General features: G+C 37.5%; 4 non-coding genes and 1 pseudogene across 4 annotated transcripts; all 5 read right to left on the bottom strand.

The window, feature by feature from the left end:
• Nucleotides 1-2,242: 2,242 nt before the first annotated feature.
• On the bottom strand, nt 2,243-2,363 carry LOC113341187. The gene has a single exon (XR_003355811.1). It is a non-coding gene; the product is annotated as a U5 spliceosomal RNA (small nuclear RNA).
• A 6,953-nt stretch (nt 2,364-9,316) lies between these two features.
• Nucleotides 9,317-9,414, bottom strand: LOC113341286. Its single transcript, XR_003355855.1, has one exon. It is a non-coding gene; the product is annotated as a U6 spliceosomal RNA (small nuclear RNA).
• A 215-nt stretch (nt 9,415-9,629) lies between these two features.
• LOC113342628 lies at nt 9,630-9,725 on the bottom strand (annotated as a pseudogene).
• A 1,226-nt stretch (nt 9,726-10,951) lies between these two features.
• Nucleotides 10,952-11,070, bottom strand: LOC113341218. Its single transcript, XR_003355831.1, has one exon. It is a non-coding gene; the product is annotated as a U5 spliceosomal RNA (small nuclear RNA).
• A 630-nt stretch (nt 11,071-11,700) lies between these two features.
• On the bottom strand, nt 11,701-11,898 carry LOC113340987. The gene has a single exon (XR_003355711.1). It is a non-coding gene; the product is annotated as a U2 spliceosomal RNA (small nuclear RNA).
• Nucleotides 11,899-16,776: the final 4,878 nt, after the last annotated feature.

Below are 16,776 nucleotides of genomic sequence, written 5' to 3'. Positions count from 1 at the left end.
AGTGGAGTTGGATTATTGATGGCAGTTAGTTTATGGGTTATCAGAAGCATCGGGGTAAGATTCATTTCAATTTCTTGAGATTTCAGCTTAATGGGAAAAGTATATAGAAACATGATACTGGCTATTTTCTTTTTCGAAATAATCAGCTGCTCCTTTTATTTCTAACCTCTCTTATCTGGAGGTTTTCATGTTTGTTTCTTTCCCCTATTAAGTTCTTATTTGGGCACTGACTCTTACCCCTTAGAATTGTCTCATGCATATCTTCTAGGAAATTTAAATTTGTATAAGAATGATGGACGCACAAACTTTCAGTAACATTTTCAACCTGTTTGTATGATAACAAACTTTTGAGCAACTCGGGAAGATAGGATTATTGCGCGTAGTTTTCCATTTTCAGGATCCATTAATTCTTTTTTTCGTTGATGTTTTAAATGCCTGCATGCTTTTGTGTTGTCAAACTATGATTTGTTATGAACTATTTTTTGTTTCCAGATTTTGGGTTCTTTGATGATACATGGAAACCTAATTTAGGGTAGTATTTGATCAATTTATCTTTTGCTTTTTTACTCTAGTTACTGCATTTTGAATGAAAATTCTGCTTATTCTATTACTGTAGTTTTGTTTTGTTGTCTTTTCTTCATTTTCTTCATAGTAGCTACATAAGCTTGAATTTTGATTTAGTTGCTTGTTTTTACAACTTGTATGCAGAAAGAGATGAACCAGATCAGTGAGCAGGTTCGCCGAGGAGAAGTCAACTACACACCTGAGGAAATATATTCAATGGTTGTTGATCCACGTCGTATAGGGGCTAAGCGTACTCGTAAGTCAAAAGTTGCTGCCCGCTTCAGTTTATATGAGAAAAATGAAGCATAAATGGTTGCTCTCCAAGAACAGTTGGACTCTGAAAAGAAGAAAGTTGCGAAGCAAGACAAAGAAATCTCAAAGCTTCAAAAGAGGGAGCGTAATCTCAGAGAGTACTTGAATGATGTTTTGCAGACGCTTGGTTGTCAACCTTTGCCAGATGATTCATAAGATGAGTCCCAAGATGAAGGTGAACATGAAGTTGATGATCGATTTACTTGGGATGATGTGCAAGAAGATGAAAATGGCTATGCTAGGGACGATGATGATTTGCAAGAAGATGAGAACAATTATGTTGGGGATGATGATGATTTGCAGGCAGATGGATGTGCTAATGATAATTAGGAGAATGAATTGTCAGGGGAGGATGAATAGGATGAATGTTGAATGTGCAGTTTTATTTTGGTGAACATACAGGTCCATTGCCTTCACTGGATCATTTTGTTACTTTTTTGTGTGGACCTGTATGGACCTGTATGGTTCTTGTTCTTTTCGGGGATGGTTTGCAAACAATTTGGTTAACTCGATGGTTTTTGTGTTTTTTGTAATAAGTTAATTTGCTTGGGTGGGGATACTGATACCACGTGTAATTAAGGAATGGTTTTAATTAATTGGAAGTGGATAATTATGATTATGAAATCTTAATTAGTAATTACCTTCAGTATCAATTTTTAAATGTAATTAATTTTCGGATTTCTAAACCAGGAGTACAAAAATTTGGTTTAAGCAACCAACTTCAGGCCATGTATAGGTATTTTAAATGCTCTTGGGTTGCTTGGTCTAGCTATGAAGCAATCAGAATTTATTTTAATTGCTCAAAGGGTACTTGGTCTAGCTAAGAAGCGATCGGTATTTCACTCTCTAGTTTTGGTTGGTCTATCTATGAAGCGATCGGCGTTTCACTTTCTCAAGTATGGTTGGTCTAACTCTAAAGCGATGGTTATTTTTCTTGTTCTAAGCAGGTCGGTCTAGCTATGAAGCGATGATTAATTTGCTTGCTCTAGGTGAGTCGGTCTAGCTATGAAGCGATGATTATTTTGCTTGCTCTAGGTGAGTCGGTCTAGCTATGAAGCAATGAACAAAGGAGATGCTACATGATAGTTGGTTGATTATTAAAGCAATTGCCTAGCTGCTCTAGACCTATAGAGATCTCACCTTTTGCAACTTAAGAGCGAGAGCCAAATTAAGTCGCTCTAAGGGTTAGAGCGATTCAATATGGGCTTTTCCAACCAAAACTGCCAGGTTGCTTAATCCAGTTTTTCTTGTAGTGACTGAAATAGAACAATTTACTCCAAACTGCATGCCCTGATGTCCCAAGGATGGTTTACTGGTAAGAGCAATAATCATGGGGAAGGAAAAGCTGGACTTGAGAATTGTTGGGTTCCTCTTAGAAAAGAGAAACCCTCCAAAAATAGGGGGTATGCCGCTTATTCACGGCAAGCACACGGTATTCTTTAGTAAAAGGCGAAAGAATAATTCGCTTTAAGCTTACCGCACGGCTGCGTGAATCGTTCAGTTGAGTGGACTGCTGGTTATGTACAACGCATTTTGAGTACAGTTTTGCTTTTTTGTTAATATTTGAAGCATTTATTCCCTTATAGCCCAATCCTCGTGTATCACGATGATTTTTACTTGCTTCTATCATTTATTCCGTTATGCCAGACAAGAGCCGCACCCAAACGATTCATAAATCCTTTTCAAATTCTTCTACCAAAATTCTTTTGTGGTGGGATTGAATGTTGCGAACCTGTGAAACCTAGCCACAAGTCATCCTCGTATTTTGCCACATACGTCCAACCGAGTAGGACTGAGAACGATTTCGACTACTTTGAATGTCTACCAAAATAAACAAATAATTTGCCCAAAATCTTGTGGATCTAAATGATTCAAAGTACTAGATCCAAATGAACTTTAATTTTGCGTTCATACATGACTAGAGAAGTTATAATCCTTATGTTGAGTCATATCACACTAATTATTCTCTTGTTCGTAAATGGCATAGAGAATAGTTTGTGGATGATTTTTCTCATAAAAATATTGTATCTTAGTGGCTCTAACATTAAGATCGTTATTTTTAACCTTTTTGTTCGTAACTGGCGAGAAGAGAGAAAAATATTGGATATAAATTTATTTTGTTTGTAACTGGCGAATAAATTTAAAGTCCAAGAAAATCCTTCTCTTGTGATTAGAGTAAAGGTCGCATTGTAGTTTTTTTCGGGAATGACATAAATGGGGGAGAGTTCTTTTGAACTTTTGCTTAATGGTAATATCTATGCGGGGAGTGTGGATGTCGAATTGTAGGAGATGCTTTCACCTTATGTCTCCTTGAGTCAAACTAAGATTTATTGGTTGAAATCGTCTAAACTAAAGGTTGGTATGTGTTCTCTAGTCTTGAAACTCCAATGATTAACTCATGATTATCCAGATTTTTCACCTTTGCCAATTTTGTTGATAAAAATGGAGAGAATTATTAAGTTACTTCTAGTTACTTCTATATGATTCTATGAGGTGACTATATGATTCTATGAGGTGACTAATTCCTTCTGATGTATGGTTGAAGACTTTAAACTTAGCACTTCTTGGGAGGTAACCCAATCTCATGCAATACGGTAATATATTTCCTTAACTCTTTTGCTTCAAATGATAACAGTTTCTCCTTGTTCATATGCTTTTAATTTCATCTTTAGAACATTGAGGACAATGTTAGATTTAAGTTTGGGGGTATGAGATAAACTTTTTAGTTGCAATAAATAAACTCGAGAGCCTATAAATTTATGTTTATTAAGGATGGCACTAACCAATCTAAGTGGATGGAAGCATCTTGGTTATAGGAGTTGAGGAACAAATCTGATTAGATGGAAACATCTAAAGAGTATATTCATAAAAGCACAGAGCTCAGGTGTTAGAATTTTTTTAACAAAAAAAAAACATGGTAGTTTCGCCATATCTCGTTGAATCCTTTTCACCTTCTGTTTTTATTTTCTTATAAGTGATTGGGTGAAATAGAGTGATTGAGATATAAAAAAAGTAAAAATAAAATAAAATGAGACCAGACCATCAGACCAACCAGAATAAATTCAATAAAGTCGACCACTGGAGCCCTTGTATATGCCAGTTGTGTTGACCTAATGTTAGGATTATCACCCGCTGGTTCCCTTGTATATGCCAGCTGTATTGATATTAGTCAGACCGGTATCTCAGTCCATTAGGATAGGTTCACCTTAGTCAACATCAAAACCATCTATGTTTTTCTTTACTTCCATCTTCTTAATCTTTCCATGTGATTGGTTGACTCCGGTTATGATGTACATAAACTATCTGAGTAGAGCTCTGTCTCTTATATGAATTTTAGTATGCTTGAGTGCAAACTCGTGTACAGCAATTGGAATTTCGCATCAGGGTACTTCCTCCTGTAGTCAATGAGAGTATGTCAACCAAGGAGATTCTTTAGTGCCTTCCAAGGTTTTGCGTAGATAGCTAGGGTCCGGAGTAAAGGTTTTGTGGGTACACCTCTGGTAAACCCTCCGAAGACAACACTCTGCCGCTAGGGCCACCTAGAGGTTTAACGTCTTGCTGTACGCGCTAAGTGTAGTCACTTTTATTTTTCTAGATTAGATTTGATCGAGGACTAGCAAATAATAAGTTTGGGGGTATTTGATAGACACATTTTTGTGACCGAATTATCCTCAATTTTCAGTATTGTTGGTACCCGATTTTCTACTTATTATGGTGTTTTATGTGTTTGTAGGTATTTTTGGAAAATTCGGCTCGAAAAGTTGGTATAGGCACCCGGAGGACACATGTTATTCGGACTCTCAGTTTTGGATAAGGGGCACCTAACTGATAAGGGGCACCCCAGGGAGCCAACTGCTAATCACACCCAATTACTGGTTAAGGGGGATCCATCTTCTTCCTTGATTTGAAAATAAAAATTGGCGGGAAATTTGGTTTCAACGGTAAAGGATTTATTATCTTTAAGATAAGAATATCTTCTTGCCTTACAAACATGAAGTTTTGAAGAAAAAGGAAGTCATCTTGTATTAACACAAGAAAGATATCCTTAGAAGATTTTATCTTGGATTTTATTCTGCGAATTAAAGAAGATATGGGTTTAGTAAAGACATATATAGAATAAAGAGAAGGAAAAATTCCTGAAGATATTTTTAATTAAAAAGAAGAAGATTTTGGAGTTATGGAAGAATATATTTGAGTGATGTGTATTTGTGTGTATAAATAGAGAGTTAGAGAGCACATTTGGGAGGAGTTTTGGGAGAGAAAATAAAATCACTGCTTTAATAATTTTCTCACATTTTCATCATTTGTAAACCACTTTTTGAGCCATGAATAAATATTTTAAGTGTGTTTTCGATGTGATGAGTTAATCCCCAACACTGGGACGACGGAGGAAGACGAGTGTCATACATGTGTATAATTATTTAATTCTTTTTAAGACTTTTGCATTAATTTTAATTGAAATATGATTTGAATTAATTGGTTGTCATTTAATTTGATGAAGTATGCTTAACTTAAATGTTTTGATACATCATGCTTAGGATTTACAACTAATATTTTGAGAATCTACCTTGGCAAAATCAGAGTCCATGTTAATTTTATTTATTGAGCTTTAATTGTTGAGAATAAATAAATCGAACCATATGCTATGAATTCGACGAAATCCCAGTAACTCTCTTCATCTTGTGACAAAATTTTGTATATATTTTTCTTTTTTTTTTTAGTTTATTAATTATTAAAGTCAATCTCATCAAGTCCGAGTGAACGACAACTCTATTTACCACTATATAAAATTACATCAGCATCCCCATTGCAAGTACGCTTTATTACCATAAAAATATCAATTCTTAGTAACGTAAGGAGCATGAGTTTTAGTTTTACCTTTTTGTGAAACCTCTTGCATTGGAGCTTGACGAGTTTTCTTCTTCTTTTTATTCTCATCTTTGTTCAAAGTGGTTGCTTTTTTTACATTGGCATAAGTGCTCTCTTTGATTGCCGCACTTGAAGAGTCTGGTTGAACACAATTCTTAGGTTTGACATGCTTTACTTCTTTGCAAGAAATAGGAGCACCTTTGACAACAGTGGAAGTCTCTGGTTGAGAAGAATTTGTAGCTTCAACAAATTTTACTTTTTTGTTAATATTTGAAGCATTTATTCCCTTATAGCCCAATCCTCGTGTATCACGATGATTTTTACTTGCTTCTATCATTTATTCCGTTATGCCAGACAAGAGCCGCACCCAAACGATTCATAAATCCTTTTCAAATTCTTCTACCAAAATTCTTTTGTGGGCGATGCCCCCCAGGACTCCCCTTTGGTTAGCGGCGTTGAAAATATTCCAACATTCTCCCCCTATTTTCAAAAACCATAAAACAAAGTTAAAACTTTTAAATCAGAGTGACTGCATCACCGAAGTGACTGCCTACGTACCCGAGTGGGATCAAGCCAACGTAGTTCAAGCACAATTGAGACTAAGCATCATCGTTGAAATCAACACATAAATGATAGGTATCTTTTGGATTTGAACCTTCACTTAGTGTAAGAAACTCAAAGCCTTATCGAGGTTCTATGGTGAAACCAGTCTTGAACCAAGTACCCCTTATGATAAAACCGGAGTCTCCACACATATTGATTTCAAAAAATCATGTGTTCTGTAGCCAAGCACGTTAATGGCCATGTGCTTATATCCTTGTTCATGAGTCTTCTTTAGAGAACGGTCTTCTTCTCTTAGGAAACGGCCTTATTTCCATACTCATATAGGTAAGTCTCGAAGGTGTTTCTGCGATACACCTTTTACTAATCATAGACTCATTAAGGATTTACATCCATCCTATTTTCTTGCAGAAACCAGCACTAATAAGAAATGGGAAGTTTTTATATTAGTGCTCCATAATCCACATCCATAACTTGTTGGTACCACATTGAACCTTGTTTATCCTTTTCAAAACATAGGTTGGGTTTCTGCTATGGGAGATCAAACTTCCTTCACAGACCTTAGTCCCATTTCTTTCCTTTTTATTGAAACCACTGAACTTGGTAGACTTTTCGTAAATGGGTCTGCCAAATTTCTCTTTGATTCAATAAAGTTAACCGTAACTACTCCCCTCTTGAGTAGTTGCCTAACCATGTAGTGTCTAAGACTTGCATGTCTAGACTTTCCATTATAAGTCTTATTAGAGACATTATAGATTGTACCTTGATTATCACAATTAATCAAGACCGCCGGAGTTGGCTTCTTCCAAAAAGGAATTTCCATAAGTAGGTTTCTAAGCCAATCTGCCTCCTTACATGCATCAGTTAAAGCTATCAATTCTGACAACATTGTTGAATCAGAGATACAAGTCTGCTTCTTGGAACTCCAAGACACAGCAGCACCCCCTAATGTAAAAATCCATCCAGAAGTTGACTTGGAATTTGATTCTACATTGTTCCAGTTAGCATCGCTGTACCCCTCTAGTGCAGCGGGATAGCCTTGGTAATGCAAACCAAAATTTATTGTTCCTTTCAAGTAAGCCATAACTCTTGAAACTGCTTTCCAGTGTTCATATCCTGGATTACTTGAGAAACGACATAATATTCCCACGGCTTGGGCTATGTCCGGTCTTGTGCAATGCATAGCGTACATAAGACTCCCAATAACACTAGAATACTCAAGTTGAGCATGAGTACGGACGGTGTTCTTCATTAACTTGATAGTATGGTCTAAAGGAGTAGGTGCTGGATTGTCATCAAAGTGACCATATTTCTTGAGAAATTTCTCAATATAATGAGATTGAGTTAAAACCAACTCATCTCCCTTTCTTAGGATCTTAATTCCCAAGATTACATCAGCCTCTCCTAAATCCTTCATATCAAAGTTAGAACTAAGAAACTTCTTTGTTTCTTCCACAACAGATATGTCAGACCCAAAGATTAACATATCATCAACATACAAACAGAGAATCACACAACCAGAACTATCATGCTTACTATAGATACATTTGTCCGCATCATTCACCACAAAACCATATGACAAAACTACTTTATCAAACTTCTCATGCCATTGCATAGGGGCTTGCTTCAAACCATAGAGAGATTTCACTAACTTTCAAACTTTCTTCTCTTGGCCTGGTAATATGAAACCTTCAGGTTGTTCCATATATATCTCTTCTTCTAAATCCCCATTTAGAAAAGCAGTTTTGACATCCATTTGATGCACAACCAACTTATGAATAGAAGCAAGTGCAATCAAGCAACGAATGGATGAGATGCGTGCAACAGGAGCATATGTATCAAAGTAATCAATACCATGTCTTTGTTTATAACCCTTGGCAACTAGCCTTGCCTTAAACTTATCAACTTCACCATCAGCTCTCAACTTTCTCTTGAATATCCATTTACTTCCTATTGCTTTAGCACCAGGAGGTAAATTTACTAATACCCAAGTCCCGTTAGTCAAAAGCGAATGCTTTTCATCATTGATGGCTTCTTTCCAGAAATTTGCATCTCTAGAACTCATGGCTTCAGCATAAGTTTTAGGGTCATCATCAGTATGCATAACATACTGGTTAACACTAAGAATTCTATTCTTATTTGCCTCTACAAGGTAATAAATAAAGTTTGGATCAGGCTTTTTCTCAATCCTTCCTCTCTTACTCCTTCTAGGTTCGATATCTTCAGTAGGCACTGAAATATCATTGTCATCAGTAGGAGAGGGATTTTCATCATTGTTATCAATCTCCATAGGTTTTAGATCAGGTAACAATGGATTCTCCATGGGTTGCATTTGAGAACTGTTCCTATTTAAGTTCTCAAAGAATTCCACATCTACAGATTCTATAATCTCAAAAGTGTCAAGGTTTATAAATCTGTAGGTGATACTATTAAGAGAGTATCCCACAAAAGCACATTTATAAGCCCTGTTTCCCAACTTTGGTCTTTTGGGATCAGTTGTCTTTTGGGCGATGCCCCCCAGGACCCCCCTTTGGTTAGCGGCGTTGAAAATATTCCAACAAACTCTCACCAATGCAGGTTGATCGATTTGCCTGGAATCAATGGACCTAATAGACACTTCGAATGCTTTAGGTATTGGATGAAGAAGAGTATAAGAGAGGATCATGGGTTTGGCAGTTGGTTAGCAGCTCCAACGTTACTGACATGTTTCTGGATGAAGATTGCCAGGATGAGCGCGTCAGACTTGGAACCGCTTGCTTTCATCCCAGTGGAGCCTGATACAATGATCTTGGGTTATGATTTTTTTCTTACAGCATCAAAACCAGAATACTCAAGGTTGTTACTGGCGAATATATACAATGGGTCTCCCCATTTGTGGTTGCTCCATGGCCAACACCTGTTTGATTATCATTTGCTTGCATATTTCCTTATCAGAGTCGATCCCTCTTATCAAATCAGGGAAGCAGTCTCATGACCCAAATGCTAACCAGTCCAAAAAAACAAAAATCAAAAAAATTTGGACCATTTCTCGATGCGTGTCATCCTTGCGCAGGGGCCATGCTAATCTTCTCTGTATCGTTCCAATTTTATCGGATGTCCCCTAAGGGCTCTTTGAGCAGCTCAGACTATTTGAAGCAATCATCTTTTATAATAGAGACGGTGTGGGACTATACCAATAGCCATAGATACACTCAAAACGCGCTAGTCACAGTTTTTGTGTTCCTTTTCTGGAGCGGAATGTCTACAGTCATAAGTTCTATAACTCCGATACAATCTTTCCAAGATCCTTGCATAAACCTCAACTGAATGGGTTTTAATGCTTGAAACTGGCAGCTTCCAGACTGTGGTTCCTGTCTCCTTAGAACTCAAGGATACAGAGGTACGAGCCTATAGAACAGATCCTGTTCAAGTAAGGTCGTGCTCATTTCTGAAATCTAACAGCATAAATACGTGTACTATAATTTGGAGCGTACCTCTACGGGACTAAATGACTATGATTCGATGAGACAATTTACAAGTGGGAACAAATCCTACTAAACTAACACAAAAGTACACCCAAATCTAAAAGGCCTAAAACTGGTTGGCAACAGTGCCAAGGTGCACATGCCAGAAGGTGTTGCCCCTTCGTATAATCAGAATTCCAGCTCCGCCACTGAGTAGGCGCCACAGTTTTTAATGGCCGAGATCGATGAAATTATCAACAATAATAACAAGAGGCCAGCTAGATGCACCTCCTCCATTCATAACTGTAATTTTACTTTAAGCAAATATCAAGTTTGTCTACAACATCCATTCAAGTTTGTAAAGCTTAGACCATTTATCCTTGCACACTAGTGCTCTTTTCCTGCCAGTTATCGCGACACCTGGTGTTAACATTTTGGCAGCATGGTACTCATTAGCAGTTGATGCAAAGGAATCTGCAAACTGTATTACACTACTCTAGGTACATCGATCCATGGCATGTCTACTCTAGATAATGACCATCTTTTCTGACATTGGAGATTATCCTATTGGAACTTGAATTTGCGAAATTACTATGACATCACTTAATGTTCTATATACAGCTACTGTGATGCACAATACTTGGAGACCTACGGTAAAAGATCCAATTAGTTCTCTCACGACACCATTCGCATAAAATTCTCAACCAGCGCTAGATCCTATCTATGACTTCAGCTCCAACAACGTAATCAACTTCATATGTTCTTGTGATATGCCACCCTTGCACCAATCTGGAATCTCACTACAAAACCAACCACTTGCAAGAACCCACCAACTGCCACTCACAATCTCGATGAACCTTCAATTGGTGTGGCGAACAGCGTCATACTATTGCCGTGGCTTAACATTTTATACTTTATAGAGCCTCTGCTGAGAATCTGGCAGGTGTCAGAGTCATGGGGAAACCAAATAGCTTAAGTTCAATGAAGCTGGAGAAAATTGTGTCATAGTGTTCACTTACACAACCAGTAATGAAAGCTTTATGTTTGGTTCCATAATTTGGAGAAATGGTAGATCTAAACTTCCATTGGATTTCAATCTAGTAAGTATTTCATGACTTGATGCAGTGTGAGTAAAGATGGCCTATGTTGCTGGTAGAGCAATTAGCCTAGGGAAGAAAAAACTTGGCTTTGAGAATTGTTGGGTTCCTCTTAGAAAGAGAAACCCTCCAAAAATAGGCGTATGCCGCTTATAAACGGCAAGCACACAGTATTCTTTAGTAAAAGGCGAAAGAATAGTTCGCTTTGTGCTTACCGCAAGGCTGCGTGAATTATTCATTTGAGTGGAGTGCTGGTTATGTACAACGCATTTTGAGTACAGTTTTGTTTCCTAAACCTTGTGGGACTAATCCGTTTCACTCAACTGAGACTTGCATCATCACTGTCTATAGAAGGGAGAATGGGCTTATAAATTTTGCTCATTTGGTAAGGTTACATCATCAAATTTCTTGTGTCATGTAGTTCTAGCATTCAGCTCATGTTTTTCTCTTGGTTGTTTGTTTCAATTTGTTTAAGAACGAACTATTCATACATACGGATTCCACCCAAATTGTTATCAAGATGCTAACTAGTCATGTTACCGGAGCACAGGGATCAAACTTTAGACTTCTTGCTTCTCAGCAGCTTCAATTTGCTCCTCCAACCCAAATTATAACCAAGATGCTAACTAGTCATGTTACCGGAGCACAGGGCTCAAAACTTTAGACTTCTTGCTTCTCAGCAGCTTTGATTTGCTTCTCCAACTGCAACGAAGAAATGGACAGAGTTATATGGGGCTCACTACACACTTAAAGCCTGGATTATCATAGTCTACAAATGGGGCTTGAACTACAGACTAAATGCCTCGAATTATCATTATACAACACAAACACCCCAAAGTTTTTCTTAGTTTTGGTGGGGGTGTGTCAGGCCTTTGCAGTAGTGCAACGCAAGGACGACGCATGAGAACCTCAGCAGCAAGCTACTGTGATGGGAACTCCCCCATGAAAAAAATTAATTTAATATCGTGTGAGCCGATGGCTCACATATCAGATATTAAACTGATAAGAACAGATACTACACTTGATATTAGCCAAAAGGCAGAGAAAGGTATGCTTCTCCAAGTCTCACAATTCACATTTTATAGCTTGTAAAATTTTCAGCACTTAAAATACCACTCCTTTCATTTGGCGCTTTATGCAGCTTAGCTTAGCTAAGACGAAAAACGAGTCAATATTATTTAATGCGAAATACAAAACACAATCTCATCTCTCCCTGCTTTACATAGTAAACAAAATTTTTACAACTAAAAAGCGCTGGCTGACAACTTTTACCCTGTTTTGAAGTCGACAGTGGGAAGGAGTCATTTAGTAATAAACTTGGAACCAAAATCTTGATTTGTTAATCGTGGTTAGTAAAGAGGTTTCGTCAGTTAATTAAAATACTTTGTACATCTTAGAATAGAAGCGTGAATAATACAACAAGTGAGCTGCTGCAACTGCAATATTTGTCTTCATTAATTTTTTTGTTTTTAGTCCACCAACAAAGGACATTAATCTTGCATCTTCTAATTACTATTATTGTCAGCAATAATTGAGGAAAATGATGCAGAGTAGTAAGGTATGAACAACTACAGCAGGGGCATTAAGAAGATTCTTGCTGTTGTCTTCAACTATAACCGAAGGCGATCCATGAATGCTTGATCTCTTTCCACTTTTCAGAGTATGTCCAATCGAGTTGAGGTTCTCCATTTCACTGCGAGCTGATTGAATTCTGTAGTACTAAACCAAAACAAAAAGAAAACCGAAGTACTTGTTTATTCTTATTCAGTTCTAGGAAACCCTACTCTCTTTTTTTTCGGTTGCTGCTTTCATTGTCGGTCTTACTCTATTTTTCCGTTGCTGCTTTCATTGTTGTCTGATTGGCATGGTGCCAAGTTGCACATGCCGGTGGACCTTAAGTCAAAGATCCAGCAGGTGTTGCAACACTTCTCTTGATGGCCGAGATGTTTACAAAAAGGGAGAGAATTAATATGTAGTTCACATTACAAATACATATGGTTTTCAGATCATTGTGTAAGAGGGAGTGGTTTCCATGTGAGATGGAGCATTGACTAAGGAAGAAAAATTGGAGATGTTGGTGGTATTACTGCATGGGCTGCATTAGCTCCATCTGCTACTTTAGGCAAGGAACGAGAAGGCAAGTCTCTCTTCCAAAGCAGTTAAAGAATTGGATTTTACTGACGAACGTGAGTCTTCTCTAGCCGAAGCAGGAACAAATGAAAGGCCAAGCTTGTAATGACAGTAGCTCCCCAGAAGCTCATCTGTCCCCAAGGCAGTACATAGCCTATGAAGGCAGTCAATATCATGAGCAAGAAGATAACAACTCCGATACACCGAACAAATTCCCTAGGATTGCTATAACTCGCATAATATAAGCCACGGAACATGTGCAGATATACGACGATGAAGAACATGGAAGCCCCGTTCGCATGCATATATCGGAGCAACCAACCCCCTTCAACATCTCTCATGGTTATTGTTGAAGTTGTGATACAATTGGACTTTGACACTGTGTAATAATACTATGACACTGTATAACAATGATCGAGGCCGATGCTTTCTCATTGTTATAGTTACGGATCTTCAACAACGGTGATGCTAAACTTACAACCTTTGGGATCATTGGAGTACCTGGAAGTGACGAATATTTCGAGGAATATTGAAGATTAGACATGTGGAATAGGAGCTACTAAAGTTTATTTATCTTTTTTGTATTCCATATGTATTGATAGTTTTGTCACTAAAATTGACAAAGGAGGAGATTGTTAGAGCATTGCTCGGTCGAACTCGCATGCGTTGCTATCTCAAGCATGTTTGTCAATGTTAGTGATCAAAACTATAAGTCTTGATTTCTAGTCTACTATAGCTAAGTATTGGACTAGGATAGAAAGTGTAATTGAGCTCAAGGACTTCATGGCGATTCATCATACAAGAAGAAGAACTACTCAAGGAACCGGTGGAACTTCTCGACGAAAAGGTATGTGAATACTTGAACTTATCTGTCACTCAAAATTCTATCTACTCTATCTCCTACTTCTTGAGACAAAAAGTCGTATGCTATATATAGACTTAGATTATACATATTTGGTATTTCGAGCCGAGTATACCCCGCCTATTTATATCTCGAAATAAGTGTTGGTAAGCGTTTCGCTTCGACCGTGTTTATCTTTACCTAGTGACGAAAGTCATGATATGTTTCAATCACTTTGAAAATTACTTTGACGAGAAATGGTGTAACAACTATATAACGTCCTCTAAGAATGTTTCAATGGTTGGAATGAGAGTTCAGATTACATAACCAATGATGGACATAAGTATTGTTGTGGAAACACATATGTGCATAAGTCTTATCCCTTGAACCAAAGTTTTCGAACTTTGTTGATCAAGAGAAACCGGAAGAATGACTTGTTTCCAAGTTCGCCAACTGCCGAACTTCTCATCCCGAGAAATTATACTGGAGTTGACAAACTTTTTGCGTGAGTACCATTCCGCGAACCGGCGGAAAGTCTTTGCCGAGATTTTCTGCTAGAGTTTGTAAACTTTGCCCGGTTGCTTAAGTCCGCGAACCTAGTGTGCGAACTTAAGAAGGTTATATATCTAAAGATGATTTCTGAACTTAAACTTATAAAGACTAAGGAATGCAATTTGCAAACCGTGGCTATAAATTTCATGAACCGATTCGAGTGAATCAAATCATCTTTGCTTCAATTGTGTCTTGTGTAATACATAAGATTTCCTTGAAATTGAACAACTCTATAACTAGTTCATTTGAGTCATTTGAACTAGTTATGGTGAAGAAGAATATGGTTGGTATGAAATGCTCATATGGCTAACCTTTTGGTTAACTATTGTTGAACCAACAAATGTACATGTTTGGGTACGGTTAACAAACCTAGAAGCGTGCATTTCATTTGTTTATAACGAGCTAACTTTTCGATCTAACGGTTGAAATATTAGCTTGAATCTAAATCAGGTTTTCATCTAACGGTGGATATTGTTTGCTTTGTGACCAAGGCGAAACCCTGATTTGAAATACTATGTAAAGGAGACATCTAGTATTGTGCAAAACTAATCCCCACACTAATCCCCACACTAGTGTCTGTAGCGGCTTAATACACCGTGTGTTCAATCGGGACTAGGTCTCGGGTTTTTTCTGCATTTGTGGTTTCCTCGTTAACAAAATTTATGGTGTCTGTGTTATTTCAGTTTCCGCATTATATTGTTTTATCTTTATAATTGAAATAATACAGGTTGTGCGTTAGATCATCAATTAGAGTAATCCAACCTTTGGTTGTTGATTGTCATTGATGGATCCTTGGATATTGGTCTTTGGTACCATCTAAGTTATTCCTTGTATTTGATTAGTACTCGCAGTTTCTGTTTGAGGAAATCAAATCAAGAGAGAGAGATATAAACTCGTTGATGTACTTTTAATTGATTGAGTCTTGTTGATTCTCTTAAAAGTATATTCGAGTTTGTCCATACAGATTGCTAAGCGAAATATTGGGTGGTGGTGTTAGACCCCCGCTTTTTCAATTGGTATCAGAGCAGGCAAACACGTTCAAGACCTTACAAGTCTGTGTTTGTAGCGATCTGACTCTATGGACAGAGGTGCTATCTCTATTAACGTACCACCAGTCTTCGATGGCTCTAATTACTTGTGGTGGAAAATTGCTATGCGAGCTTTTCTTCAAGCACGTGATTTTCAATCATGGGTATATGTTGTTAATGGCTATGATGCTCCTGTTGTGGCAGTTGGAGATGTAAACGTTCCCAAGAATATTGGTGAATATAATCATGCCGAGATACTTGTTGTAAAGCAAAATTACGACGGTTTGAATGCCATCATACATGCCATTACCCCAAATCTTCAGCACCATGTGTCAAATTGCACTAGGTCTAAAGATGCTCGGGATATCTTAGAAACTGTATTTGAAGGAAACTCCAGTGAAAAGGAAGCTAGGCTTCAAAACCTTAATTATGATTGGGAGAACCTTCGTATGGCAGATGAAGATACATTTGATGAGTTTAATCACAGAGTGTCTGAAATTGTTAATGCATATTTTGTATTGGGTAAGACTATTCCTTAAAAGGACATTGTGATGAAAATTCTCAGATCGCTGCCATCTAGATACGAGTCTAAGAAGCATGTCATCATTAAGGGAAATAACCTTGATAGTATTTCCACAAATACATTGGCTGGAAAGCTAAAGATCTTTGATCATGAGCATACATCCAAAATCGGAAAGGATGTTGCCTTTAAAGCACATAAGAACATTAAGTTACTTGATAAAAGTAAAAGTGTTTATGTCTCTGAGAATGATCAGTCTGAGGGTGATTTTTCGGATGAAGATCTTGACAAATCAGTCTCATTGATCACAAGACAGCTTAGGGATCTTCTATTGAAGAGAAGTAAACGGTTTTCAAGAGAAAACCTAGGTCGTTCATGAAGAAAATATGTAAATCATGGAAAATCGAATTTGTATCTTGGAATTGGTTCTACCATACTTCCAATCAAGTTTAGAACTGGTTCTACCAAAATTCCAAGACTACTATGTGATCATTCATATCAAATCACAATGGTTAGTTGTGATCGATCCTACCAAGTCACATACATGGTTCAGATCGGTTCTACCTGATTATGGTATCTTCTTGTGATCGGTCACACTAGACACTAGGATCGGTTACACCAATTACAAGGATCGGTCACACAAACACTTGCGATCAGTACAAGGATCGATCATACCACCTCATGGTAATTACTTAGAATCGGTTACACCAATTACAATAACCTGTCATATCAAATATCAAGTCTGGATAATGTGATCAGTTATACCAAGATACATAACCGAAGTTAAGATATGTTCTAGCAACTCACACATATTGGTCATCCAAAGAATATGCAATGAATAGCCGGACCAATATTCCTA

Source organism: Papaver somniferum, chromosome 1, assembly GCF_003573695.1.
Source record: "Papaver somniferum cultivar HN1 chromosome 1, ASM357369v1, whole genome shotgun sequence".
NCBI lineage: Eukaryota > Viridiplantae > Streptophyta > Magnoliopsida > Ranunculales > Papaveraceae > Papaver > Papaver somniferum.
Note: the sequence above shows the minus strand (reverse complement) of the source record. Positions and strands in the feature narration are given on the sequence as shown.